At 41.2% G+C, this 13028-nt stretch overlaps 1 pseudogene; it reads left to right on the forward strand.

Moving 5' to 3' along the window:
- The first annotated feature begins 4750 nt into the window (after positions 1 to 4750).
- Positions 4751 to 12311, forward strand: LOC137228689 (heterogeneous nuclear ribonucleoprotein K pseudogene; annotated as a pseudogene).
- Positions 12312 to 13028: the final 717 nt, after the last annotated feature.

A 13028-nucleotide genomic window follows, 5' to 3' on the forward strand; every position in this document is an offset into this window, starting at 1 on the left:
AAAGAATTTTAAGTCACTCACATGCTACCACATTCATTCAACAAATACTTCTGAGAACCCGCTCTGTACCAGGCAACCACCAGACAGGGTAATACAGTAATCAAGAGACAGTCAAGATCATATTGTTGAGGCTGGAGTGCAGATAGAGACACGTGATTACAGTGTAGAGAAAGGAGGAGGTACAGTGGAGTGACTAATAGCACAAGCTTTGAGGTTGATCATATCTGCCCTCAAACCCTGATGCCACCATCTACAAGCAATGTGATCTTGGGAAAGTTACGTAACATCTAAACTCTCTTGAGCTCCTTCCTATGTAAAAAGTGAAGATAATAAAAAATGGAACTAGAATATCTAACTTCAACCGTTTTTTTTTTAATAATCTAATAGAGAATATTTCAGACACCTGGCAAGTAAGTATCCAAATGGTAGCTGTCATCAATGGTGACGAGTGCTGTGATCTGGACACTAGGGGTGCTATGGAGATATATGGGAGGGCACCCACCAGATTCAGGTGGCAGGGAAAGCTTCCTGGAGGAGCCTTCTAAATCAAGACCCCCAAAGAAAAGCGTTTGTTAGCCAAGGTGAGGAGGAGAGTCAAGAAGACAGGCCAGAGAGGCTAGATATTCATGTAGGGTGTATTTGAGAAGGAAGGTTGAGTGAGGAATAGTGACCGTCTCGCTCAAGAGGTGCTTATTCTCTTGTCTCATCAATTTCCTGTGCCTCTGTTCCATTGCTTTTCCTAAAAACCAGTTTCCTCATGACTACTACTCACCCCACACTATAACATACCAGTGGCTTTAGTTTGTTTTTGGTGCTAAACTCGGGGAAAATGGATCTTATCACTCTAGTGCTCACCAGTGCTTAGTGGGCGTAGTCTCTATCTTTGAGTTCAGATTCTCACGAGAAATTTCAATTGACTGAGTCCAGATGATGGACTGATTTCAAGTTGTATGAGGTCTTCCACCCCGAACAGCCAACAGGTGGGACCAAGTAGAACATATTTTCTAGGGACCACCCCCTTGAGGAGGGTAGGATAGAAGATGGTTTAAATAAAGAGAGTATGTATGTATCAAGTCAATGATAGGATTATCCAGTGTCTTGCTGCTCATGGTATGGTTCCTGGACCACAAGCATGGCATCACCTGGTAACTTCTTAGAAATGCAGAGCCACCCCAGATCTGCTAAATCACAATCTGCATTTTAATAAGATCTCCAGGGGATTCGTACACACATTGAAACGTGAAAAGTGCTGCTTTCATATGCCTCTATGTTTACAAACTGGGCCACAGGCCACATAGCTGACCCTCCCAATAACTATCCCTTCTTATTTCTTGATCTGCATTGTGCTTCAGCCACTCATTCCAATGCAAATTCTGGACTTCGGCAACACCCATGTTTGAAATAAGCCCAGATACACCATTTAGTGAGCCTTCTCCTGCAATCCTTTGAAATCTTTCACTCCTGGTCAATATACCAGTCCTTTGGTCACTTTAGTGCCTCTGATCCTTTGGTCTCTTGACTTTTTCTCAGTGGATCTCCCACTTTCACTTTCTTCCAGCTTAGATTCCGTGTTCTATCGCTGCAATTGATCTTTTGATATCTTCAGTTCCCTTGTCCCATTTATTCTACCACACCTGGGCAGAAAGTCCCCTGAGATATTAATCCTTCTGCTTTCTGAACACCTATGGCCAGGTGTCTAGCACGGCTGCCGGGGAAAAAAATCATAAATGCCCCCTAATTAGAGTAATTTTAGATTTAAGGCAGTCAACCTCAACTGTGCCCTTAGAACCATCTAGAAATCCTGTGTTGCCTGGACAACTCTCTTTTGTGTTGTCTACTCTCCCTGACCCTCAGCAGATGACTAAGCTGCCTACTTCACAGGGAAGAAACCAAAGCCATCCCACGAGAATTTCCTCAACTTCCCAGCAAACCTACACGTTCACCTCTGTCTACCCTCTTCTACTCCTCCTTCCGTCCAATGAGAATGGAAGAGATGCCTGTCTTTCTCTCGTGTTTTACATCCCATTCCATTCCACAGTCATAGGGGTCTCGCTGTTATGATTATATATTTTCTGTGAAAAGCATTTAAACATGCTCAGTTTCAATCGTGTTAAAACAAACAAGCAAAAACTTTGCATGAAACCTGTGTCTCCCTCTGGCTACCACACGCCTTCTCCACACCCTCCTGGAATTCTTGGTTGCCTTGGTAGCCGTCTTACCCCTCCCCCTCTCACTTGACAGCAAAGCCTACCTCTCATTGTAAAGGGAAAGTACGCCAGATGTTCACTTGTAGCTGGGGGAGGGGAATGTGAATTTTAGGGCCAGTGAGTCATTAGGGCAAATCTGCTGGGGGCTTTTAGGAAGGTTTCCTCCCTGATAAAAGGAGAGAGGCACGTGAAGAGAGCTATCCCTCTAGACAGTGTCATGTGATGATGTATTTAGAGTTGCTTCTACCGTGTTATGACCATGAAGGGCGGCCAAGAGTATCCCAGAGAAACCAACTAGAATCTTAACTGTGAACCGCCCACCTCTGGGCTTCTTATATGTGGGAGGTGTGTGTGTGTGTGTGTGTGTGTGTGTGTGTGTGTTGAATGGGAGTGTCTCTATTGTCTAAGTCATTTTTGTTTGGGTGTTCCCATGCTCACAGCTGAAAGCATACTGACACATTTTTAAAGCCAAACTTTCTGTGAAAAGATCCATCGAGATTGTATCCACTTCCTTCCCTCCTGCCTTTGCCTCAATCACTGAAATCTGGTGCAGCAGCACTGCTTCCCCGGTGTTCTTTCATGAAGGTTCCCATGGGGACTTTATTGCTGAATCCACTGGACCCTTTTCAGGCCTCCTCCTATCTGGCCTCTCGGCAGCACTTTGCATTTTAAAATTCTGGAAATAGCCTTTACTATAGCTCTTCTGCTCTTCCTCTGCATGTCTCTTAAATATTATCTCCCAGGGCTCTGTCCTTAGCCTTTTTCTCTTCTCACTACATGTTTTGCAAGGGCCAGTTCACATATATCCATGGCTTCAATTTATATCTCTATGCTAATGACACACAAGCCTATACGAATGGACTTCGGCAATTTGTCAGGAAATAGATAATTTATGAAGAAAGCCACTTTTGAAGTTAAATAACTCCTTCATTTCAGGTATGATTTAACCATGTTTCTCCTCTTTCATTGTCTCTACAGTAAAGCTCTCCTAAAGAAGAGTGCCTCTCAATTCCAGCTGGACGTTAAAATACTTAGGATTTTCAAATACCCTGATGCTTGGGGCCACACCCCAGGCCAATTATATCAGAATCTCTGGAGATGAGACTCAGCACCAGTATTTTTTAAAGCTCTCCAGATGATTCTGGTGTGCAGCTAAGTAGAGAATCACGGTTTAAGAACAGAGTATTGGGCTCAGAATCTGGGCCTGGGTTTCACTGTGGGTCCTTACTATATTATCTGACAAGTCAATAGTATAGCCTGTAGAGTTGACAGACCTTGGTTTGAATCCTGGCATGATTTTTTTTTAAATTATTAACCAATTCTATTTCCTGGGAATTGTTAATGGACTTTGCCAGTGACATTTACATAATTGGTGAATTGGTTTGAGAAGGAGCTTCACTTGAGGGGTCATTGGCAGTCATAACATCAGGTCCAAGGATTCTAAGTAAATAGAATAGATGCATGATTTTGAGCCAAGTTACTTAACCCCTCTGGGCCTCAGTTTGGACTTTCGTGAAATCAGCAAAACAATACTTGCCCTGTAGGGTTCTGTGAGAATTAAATAAAATATTTTAAACACCTGACACATAGTTAAAGCTCTGTAAATTACGCATATTACACATTGACTACAATGAACATAATGGAGATTGTAGCAAAATGGAAAAAATGAATATGACAATGTTAAAGGGAAAAACTAAATATAAAATACAATCTTTATAGTATACAGTTGACCCTTGAACAACTGCACCGGTCAACTTATTTGTGCATATTTTTCAAGAAACACATATTATACGATCTGTGGTTGGTTGAATCCTCAGATGTGGAACCAGGGATGCAGAGGGAAGGCCACCTGTAAATTTATACGCAGATTTTCCACTGCACAGAGGCGTGGCACCCCTAACCCTTGAATTGTTCAAGGGTCAACGCTAATTGTGTAAAATATCTTTGCATGTGAACCAAGACTGGCAAGGAACATGGAAAACATAAAAACAGTTTTTTAAAATTCAGCTTTCTCCGGTTTCCTGAATGGTCGTGAAGTTCCAGGCTTTTGGAGAAGATAGGAACACTGGAAATAATGCATTTGTGCTTCTTTCTTGTTTCCCTTTTTCCTTTCTTCCCTTAATATATGCTCAGTAGAAGCAGGGGCATCATCTGCTCCTTCATAGCCAAGGGCAACGGTTTTCAGAAACTGAAACTACACAGAGGTCAGGAAAGGATGAGGCGAGAAGCAGTGTCCAAAGTCAGTCCAGGAAGTGAGAAGTAGGAAAAACTCAGAATCCAGTACCTGTCAGCAAGGTGGGTTACAGCACGAATGAAGTAATTACCCCCAGGCCATCTTTATGGTATATAGAATGATTTCGAGAGCCGGACGGAGGAAGGGTCGCCCAGCAGCATTTTGAAGAGATGTGTTTCTCCCTGTTCCCAGGGCTCAGGGACCAGAGGAGGATGAGGCAGGGAATCCGTGCCTGACTCTGGTGGGACTGGATGTCCCTTTAAGGGCAGGGCATGGGAGAAGCACACATCTTCGAAACTCTGCTCTGAGTATGACCATCACAGCCTCATTCAGCCGACTCCAGAAAAAAGGTAAGGGAAGGGGGTAAAACAAATCAAGATGGAATAAAGGCTGCAGTACCAAAGAAGAGCAAAAAAAGAACAACAAGGAGGGAGAAAGTGTCTTCCTACAACAAGGCGGACCAGACGGAAATAACTTCTGGGGGCCTTTTCAGGTTAAACAGGAGACAACAGGCCCCTAGTGGAGTCACCTGTACTAAACTCCACGTAACAAACCAAGACTTGATACCTAACCTAATTGCAGTCTTGACCCCCAGGAGTGTAGCCTTTAGCAAGTCCACCTGGAATGCCCTGGTAAGCACTGGTGAGGTAATCCCCCCAGAGGCCCTTGGCTTCCCCTTAGGAAGACGACCTTGCCTGAAACAACACATTCCTTGCTAATAATTTCCTTTTTCCTCCACCTTGAAAAACCTTTCCTCTTCTACAACTTGGTGATATTCCTTTCTGTTGCTACCTGGGAGGATGCCCGATTCATGAATCACTGAATAAAGCCAATTTGAGCCTTAAATTTACTCGGCTGGATTTTAACAAGGCACACATAGTTTGAACAGTCATGTGATAGGAAAATGGATTCACAAATATAACGAATTTAGGCATTGCAGCAGATTGCAACTTTCAGTCTGAATGTGCTCCCAGGAGTGGATAGAATCTGTGGGTTTATTGCTAACATTTTTTTGAATAGAAGAACGAGATTTCCACACACCCCCTGCAAATCAGGCAGGTGTCATGAAAGAGCCAGCTCAGTGATCGGGAGTCACTTGCCTGGTCTGAGCTTAAAAAAGTCCCCTTGGGCACTAGATTCCTGAACTGTAAAAGGAAAGATTATATGCTAACAAACTGTGAGAATAACTGGAGGATCTATTTTGAAAATATTTTTCTATTTTGAAATGCTTATAGATTTACAGAAAACTTCTAGGGGTAGCATAGAGAGTTCTAGTACATACCATTCCCCCCAGCTTTCCCCAATGTTATCATCTTTCACAACTACAGCACATTTATCAAACCTGAGAAATTAACGTTTCTATAATCCTCTTAACTAAATCACACACTTTACTTGGAGTTTCCTATTTTTAAATAAGACTGCTGTGTAGTACAGAACTGTGGCTTTGTCAGAGGCTCAGCTTTATATCCAATAAACACCAAGGAAGGGACTTCCCCCGTGGTGCAGTGGTTAGAAATCCGCCTGCTATTGCAGAGGACACGGGTTCAAGCCCTGGTCCGGGAAGATCCCACATGCCGCGGAGCAACTAAGCCCGTGCGCCACAACTACTGATCCTGCGCTCTAGAACCCACGAGCCACAACTCCTGAAGCCTGAGCGCCTAGAGCCGGTGCTGCACAACAAGAGAAGCCACCGCAATGAGAAGCCTGTGCACCGCATCGAAGAATAGCCCCCGCTGTCCGCAACTAGAGAAAGCCCGCGCACAGCAACAAAGACCCAATGCGGGCAACAATAAATAAATAAATTAATTAATTAAAAACAAAAAAAACTAAGGAAAATAAATTTCCCCAGAAGATGTGAAAATTAAATGAGATATGGTAGGTGAAATTGATTTTTATACTCCGAAGTGCTATTCACGGGAGTGAGTCACACATGATAAAAAGACATTTTTAGGTGTTTTAATAATTGATTTAGCACTGCTCCTGAAGTGGATAAAATCTGAAACAGGGTCTATTGCCCACAGCTGAAACACCGTTCTCAATAAGAAAGCGCAAAATTTGCACAGAGAAATTAGAACAAAGAAACAAATATACTAATTTAAGCCAGTCCTCTTGAATAGGAGCAAATAGATTTTTTAGCCGATAAACAGTTTACTGAAGTTCCTATAATATTGTAACTTCTGAGTTTTAAATTGTGTGTGTGTATTGTTTTTAACTAATCAATTTCATGATTTAGAAATTTGAAAGCACAGTTTCATGGACAAGGTAAAAATTTTTTTAGGTTTTGAACTAAAATACATTTCTTAAGAAAGCTCAGGAAAAAATGATGGGAATGACATTAGGCAGTTATTTTTTGTTACCATTTCATTCAAGATTTAGAATATTCCTGATAATGATTTTGAGTAAATTATTTAAAATTCAGGCATTTAGCTTGAGGAGAAGTGTGTACTATGCCCTGGCTTTGTCACTAATTGTGTCACGTTCAGTTATTTATTTAACCTTACAGGTGTCATTTCCTCATTATAAAGGAGCACGATGGGACAGATCGCTTTTTAAAGATCTGTGGCACTAACATCGTGTGACTCTGGCCATAAGAGAGGAAGGCCTGAAGTTAAAGAGGAGAAAGAAGGAAAAATATAAATGTAGTTCACAGATGCAGTGTAGTTGTATTAGCTTTTTATATAGTGACATTGGATACTTTTGGTCTTTTGGGGGTGTCAGGGTTAAGATCCTTTTTCACAAAGGTATTTTCTCTGTGACAAGTAGATATTTTTAGGGCTGTAAGCACAGCATTGCACACGCTCAAGCCCTAACCTGCTAGCCTTTTTGAGAGTGCCCTTCCCATGTGGCTTAAATTGTTCTCTAAATAGACCTAACAACGGAGTAATCACACTTCTTTTCTTAGAATAATGTCATTTTAATTTTTTTAAGAGAGACTAGACAGGAATCCAGCTATCTCATTGCTTAGCTATCCAGGTTCATAGTGAAAAACATCTGAAGAAGTAAATAGTATCGCTTAAAAGAATATCTATGATGTCTCCTGTTAATAATGGGAAATTTAGGGCTTCACTGGTGGTGCAGTGGTTGAGAGTCCACCTGCCGATGCAGGGGACACGGGTTCGTGCCCCGGTCCGGGAGGATCCCACGTGCCACGGAGCGGCTGGGTCCGTGGGCCATGGCCGCTGGGCCTGTGCGTCCGGAGCCTGTGCTCCGCGAGGGGAGAGGCTGCCGTAGTGAGAGGCCCGCGTACCGCAGAAAAAAAAAAATAATAGTAATGGGAAATTTATCAAATTAACTTTAATTGCATAAATACAGAAAAGTTTAAAAAAATGAAAAACTTAACCTTTTGTCTACTTCTGACTTGTTAAATAAAATAAATAGAACATTACAGAATAGGTTTATTTTACAGGGAAGAACTTCGGGGAAATTTTTTGTTTTGTTTTGTTTTTTTAAAGAAACACATTAAGATCCAAAAGAAAAAATTAAATAAATAACAACCAAGGTAAAGAAATTCTTGTACAACATGTCCATCCAACAGCACACCCATTTTTCCTTCTTGGAGAGTCATTTATATTCTCCCCCGTGAAAATATTAGCACCACTTCCCCTTGGCTGGATTCCTTGACACTCCCTACAGTGAGAGCAGACATCTGTTACTGAGCCTCTATTTAGGGAAAAGGTATTAACACTCAGAATACACAAAGGAAGAAATCTCATCTATAACACCCAGCATGGTATTTTTCAACCCCATCCCCTAAAAGAGCGATCTGAGCAGAACCTCTGAATATCTGATATAATTAGCTTCTCTTGTCAACAGTGTCTTCTGTTCCCTCCTGTAGTGGGTTGCATTGTGGATTCCCAAAAGATATGTTTACCAAACACCTGTGACGGTGACCTTATTTGGAAACAGGATCTTTGCAGGTAAAATAAGGTAAGAATCTTGAGATGAGATTATCCTGGATTAACGTGGCCCTACATCCGATGACAAGAGCCCTTGTAAGAGATGAAGGCTATGTGAAGAAAGCCCAAGGTTGGAGTGATGCCATTGGATGCCAAGGGATGTTGGCAGCTACCATCAGCTAGGAGAGAGGCATGGAACAGATTCTCCCTCAGAGCCTCCAGAAGGAAACAACCCTGCTGACACCCTGATTTTGGACTTCTCGACTCCAGAGCTGGGAGAGAATGAACGTGTGTTGTTGTCAGCCACCCAGTTTGTGGTTACTTGTTACAGCAGTCCTACGAAACTAATACTGGGCACTTCTACTGGGAACTGCTTCCTCTTTCACTAGAAATGTTGCAAGAATTTAATAAGGTTGGCAAAGCTTTCCCCTGTAGTAAGTCCCCTAGAAGGACCACTTGTTCCAAAGTGAAGAGGGTCATAGGAAAACCATTAAGTAGGAGTACAGAGAAGGAAACCTATTGCCTGTAGAGAATGACACTTTCCTATAAAATAAGGACACTGAATTTTTAATAGACACAGAGAACTTTAGTGTCTTCCTACAATGCTATCCTTACACGCTACACCTAATTCAAGTTGCTACCTTCACTCACACTTTTGAAAGTCTTCTTTTGTAATTGACTTTAGAACCTGTTGGGAAGTTTAGTGTTCTCTAGAGAAACAGAACCAGTAATTTATATATATATAGGGGATCGGGGGGAGAGAGAGAGAGAGAGAGAGAGACATTGATTTATTATAAAGAATGGGCTCATGCAATTTTGGAGGTTGAGAAATCCCACAATCTGCCGTCTGCAAGCTGGTCGTGTGGTTAGGTCTGGTCTAAAGATCTGACAACGAGGAGAGCTGATGATGTAGATTCCAGTCCAGATCTGAAGGCTTGAGCACCAGGCATGCTGAAGGGAGACGAAGGTGGACGTCCCAGCTCAAGTAATCAGCAGGAAGGGCCAAGTTCTTCCTTCCCCACCTTTTTGTTCTATTTGGACCCTCGACAGGTTGGATGATACCCACCCACACTGGAGAGGGCGATCTTCTTTACTGACTCCACTGATTCAAATACTAATTTCATCTGGAAGTACCCTCACAGACACACCCAGAAATAATGTTTAGCCAAATATCTGGGCACCCCACGACCCAGTCAGGTTGACAGTTAAAATTAAGCATCATACAGGTTATGCAAGCAAAACAATATCATTCATTTATAGTCACAATTCCAATGTTATTATCAAATCTTTCTTCTTAGGCAATTTAAATTACAATTAAAGTGACAAATACTGAACTTGAATGCACATGACTTCTAACTTAAAAAATTAGATAGATAGATAGATGGATCCTCAAAAGATGAAGAAATTTCACTATTTATAATTTTATACCAACCAGACTGGCAAAAATTAAAAGCGTGACAGTACCTTTTTTTTTTTGGCTGTGCCACACAGCATGCAGGATCTTAAGTTCCCCAACCAGGGATCGAACCTGCACCCCCTGCAGTGGAAGCGTGGAGCCTTAACCACTGGACCGCCGCGGAAGTCCGACAATATCATTTTTAAGCAAAGATATAAAACTTTAGGACATCTACATCTCTGCTGCTGGTACTTCTACCAGAAGAGCTGCTATACTCATTAGGTCATAAAGATGCAGGTGCCAATACTTCTCACCCCAATAATTCTAACCCTAGGTGTGTAGAAGTAGCTCTTACACAAATGCAGCAAGAGACTTGCAAGTTTCAAGGTAACATTATTTATGATAACAAAAGAGTGGAGACAGCCCAAACGTCCATTAACAAAAGAATGGATAGGTCAGCGGACCAGATCTATACAATGGAATATAGCACTCAAAGTGAGTGAACCGCAGTTATATACATGTATCAACATGCCAATATGGATGAAGCTCACAACCATAATGGTGAACAGTAACCAAAAAAAGAATGTTGCAGAATGCTCATGAGTATGTAACACACTGGAAGCGCCCTGCTCATAAACCCTTAGGCCTTATCATTTCAGCACAGGCCAGTCCAACCCCTAACTGTCAGTAATTTCAACCCTTTGCCAGAGGGGTTCCTTTGTTTGCAAAGCCCACTCTGCCTGCACACGAGGCAGGCCAGAAGTGCCAGGGAATTAACACCCTCCAGCAGCCAGCCCTCAACCAATGGTCCACAGGACCTGTGTATAAATACTTGGGAGGATTAATTCCAAAGTGTATACTCTACTCCGTCTCCTCAGTGTGATTAAGATATATTTTACTTTATGATTTAGAAATAGATACATGTTTTAATTTTGATTAGTTAGGAAAGGAATCATAACAGCTGAATGTGAGTTCTTTTCTGTTGGATAAAAACAAAAACTTCGGTAGCTAAGTTCTTAAAACCAAGAATATTCTGAGATTGTTACCAAACATTTCCAAATTACAGGGGAAATTCTGATTTTTAGGTCTCATTTTCTTGCAAAGTAAACAACTTCTTACACAGTTTTTTTTTTAAGCTGCTACTTGTATTATGAAAATAGGTTGTTTTGCTTGAAATGTAGGAGGAAAGAAATCAGTCTTTTGTAAACTTGAGAAATGAATTAAAAGTTTTTCTAGAATAAAATTCCTTCATGTCATGATGGCATTAATCGGTTATTTATTTATTTTATTTATTAAAAAAAAAAAAAGAACAGGTGCAGCAGGTAGTTAAGGGTACAGAAGCTAGAGCGGACTGCCTGGGTTTGAAACCAGAGTCTGCCACTTACTAGCTGTGTGACTTTGAGCAAGTCTCTTAACCTCTTTGTGCCTCAGTTTCCCCATCTGCTGAATGGGGATGAAACAATATTTACCTTTTATGGTTGTTGTGAGGACTAGAGTTAAAATATGTAACAAATTTAGAATAGTGTCTTACAAAGACCAAGGTCCCAAAGACTGTTAGCTCTTCCTATTGCATTCGCAATAAAACCGTAAGGGAAATTTTAAACACAATATTCAGAACAGTGGTTATCTTTGGAAGGGAGAGAGCTTGATAGGTTCAGAGATGGGTATATGGGGGTCTCAAAGGTATTAGTTATGTTCTATTATTTTTAACTTGGGTAATGGATATATTTTTGTTGTTTTATTATTATGCTTTATAACTTACATATAAATTACATCTTTTAAAATATCTATCAAATAGTGCATACTTTTTAAAAGTTGAAAAAATAAAATAATCTCCACCAAATGTATTTAAATTTATATGTCTTTTATGATTTCAGGGTACTCTTTGCTTCAGCTAAGGCCAATCCTTCCCCCCCTCACCCGGGTGGCAGAGCTCGGAATCTTCCTCTTCCTCCATCGCCACCTAGAGGAGGAGATCTAATGGCCTATGACAGAAGCGGGAAACCTGGAGACCGTTATGATGGCATGGTTGGTTTCAGTGTTGATGAAACCTGGGACTCTGCAGTAGACACATGGAGCCCATCAGAGTGGCAGATGGCTTATCAACCACAGCGTGGCTCTAGATATCATTATTCCTATGCTGGGGGTCATGGTTCATATGGTGATCTTGGTGGACCTATTATTACTACACAAGTAACTATTCCCAAAGATTTGGCTGGATCTATTGTTGGCAAATGTGGTCAGCGGATTAAACAAATCCGTCATGAGTCAGGAGCTTCGATCAAAACTGATGAGCCTTTAGAAGGGTCCAAAGATCGGATCATTACGATTACAGGAACACAGGACCAGATACAGAATGCATAGTATTTGCTGCAGAACAGTGTGAAGGAGTATGCAGATGTTGAAGGATTCTAATGCAAGATATTTTTTTCTTTTTTATAGTGTGAAGCAGTATTCTGGAAAGTTTTTCTAAGACTAGTGAGGAACTGAAGGATTCCCGCATCACTTTTTTTTTTTATCTGCTTCTGTTTAAAAAGGCAAGATTCCTCTGCTTCACAGGTGTTCTGCATTTGAGGTGTAGTAAATCTCTGCTGTTCACCACATGTAATGTTTTAGTTCCTTACAAACAGGGTTGGGGGGTTAGGGGGGTGTGCAAAAACTAACTTTGAAATTTTGAAACAGCAGCAGAGTGAGTGACTTTTCATTTTTGTTCACTGTTGGTGGTTTAAAAAAAATCCCCCCATGTAATTATTGTGAACTCTTTGCTTTGTGGTCACTGTAACATTTGGGGTGAGGGGGAGAGACAGGGAGGAAAAGTAACAATAGTCCGTATGTCCCTGGCATCTATTCAGAGCAGTGTGCACAATGTAATGCTCTTTTGTAAGAAATGTTTTAGATTTTTAAAATAAATTTAGTGAATCTATTTTTGGTGGTCATTTGTTTTTTAAGACAGTCATTTTTCAAATGGCTGAATTCCCCTCAACCTGTCCCCACACTAAACACTAAGTTTAATTTTCAGTCCTCTGTTGGATATAAATAAATGCATCTCTTCCTGGACTTAAGCAAAATATCTTGACACATTCAGTTCTGGTGATTTCTTAAGTGATTTCAAAGTCCATTGCTTGGGAGGAAATTCCACCACACATTCATGCTTATAATAATCTGGGGATTTTTGTTTGTTTTTTGCAGATGCTTGCCCCTACCTTGCAACAATTTTCTGTTTGTAATTGTGAAGAACCAAGGTGGGGAGCAATACAACAGACGGAGTAGTTGGTATAAGTATATACCAGAAGCCT

The sequence above is a fragment of the Pseudorca crassidens genome, chromosome 8 (assembly GCF_039906515.1).
Source record: "Pseudorca crassidens isolate mPseCra1 chromosome 8, mPseCra1.hap1, whole genome shotgun sequence".
Lineage (NCBI taxonomy): Eukaryota > Metazoa > Chordata > Mammalia > Artiodactyla > Delphinidae > Pseudorca > Pseudorca crassidens.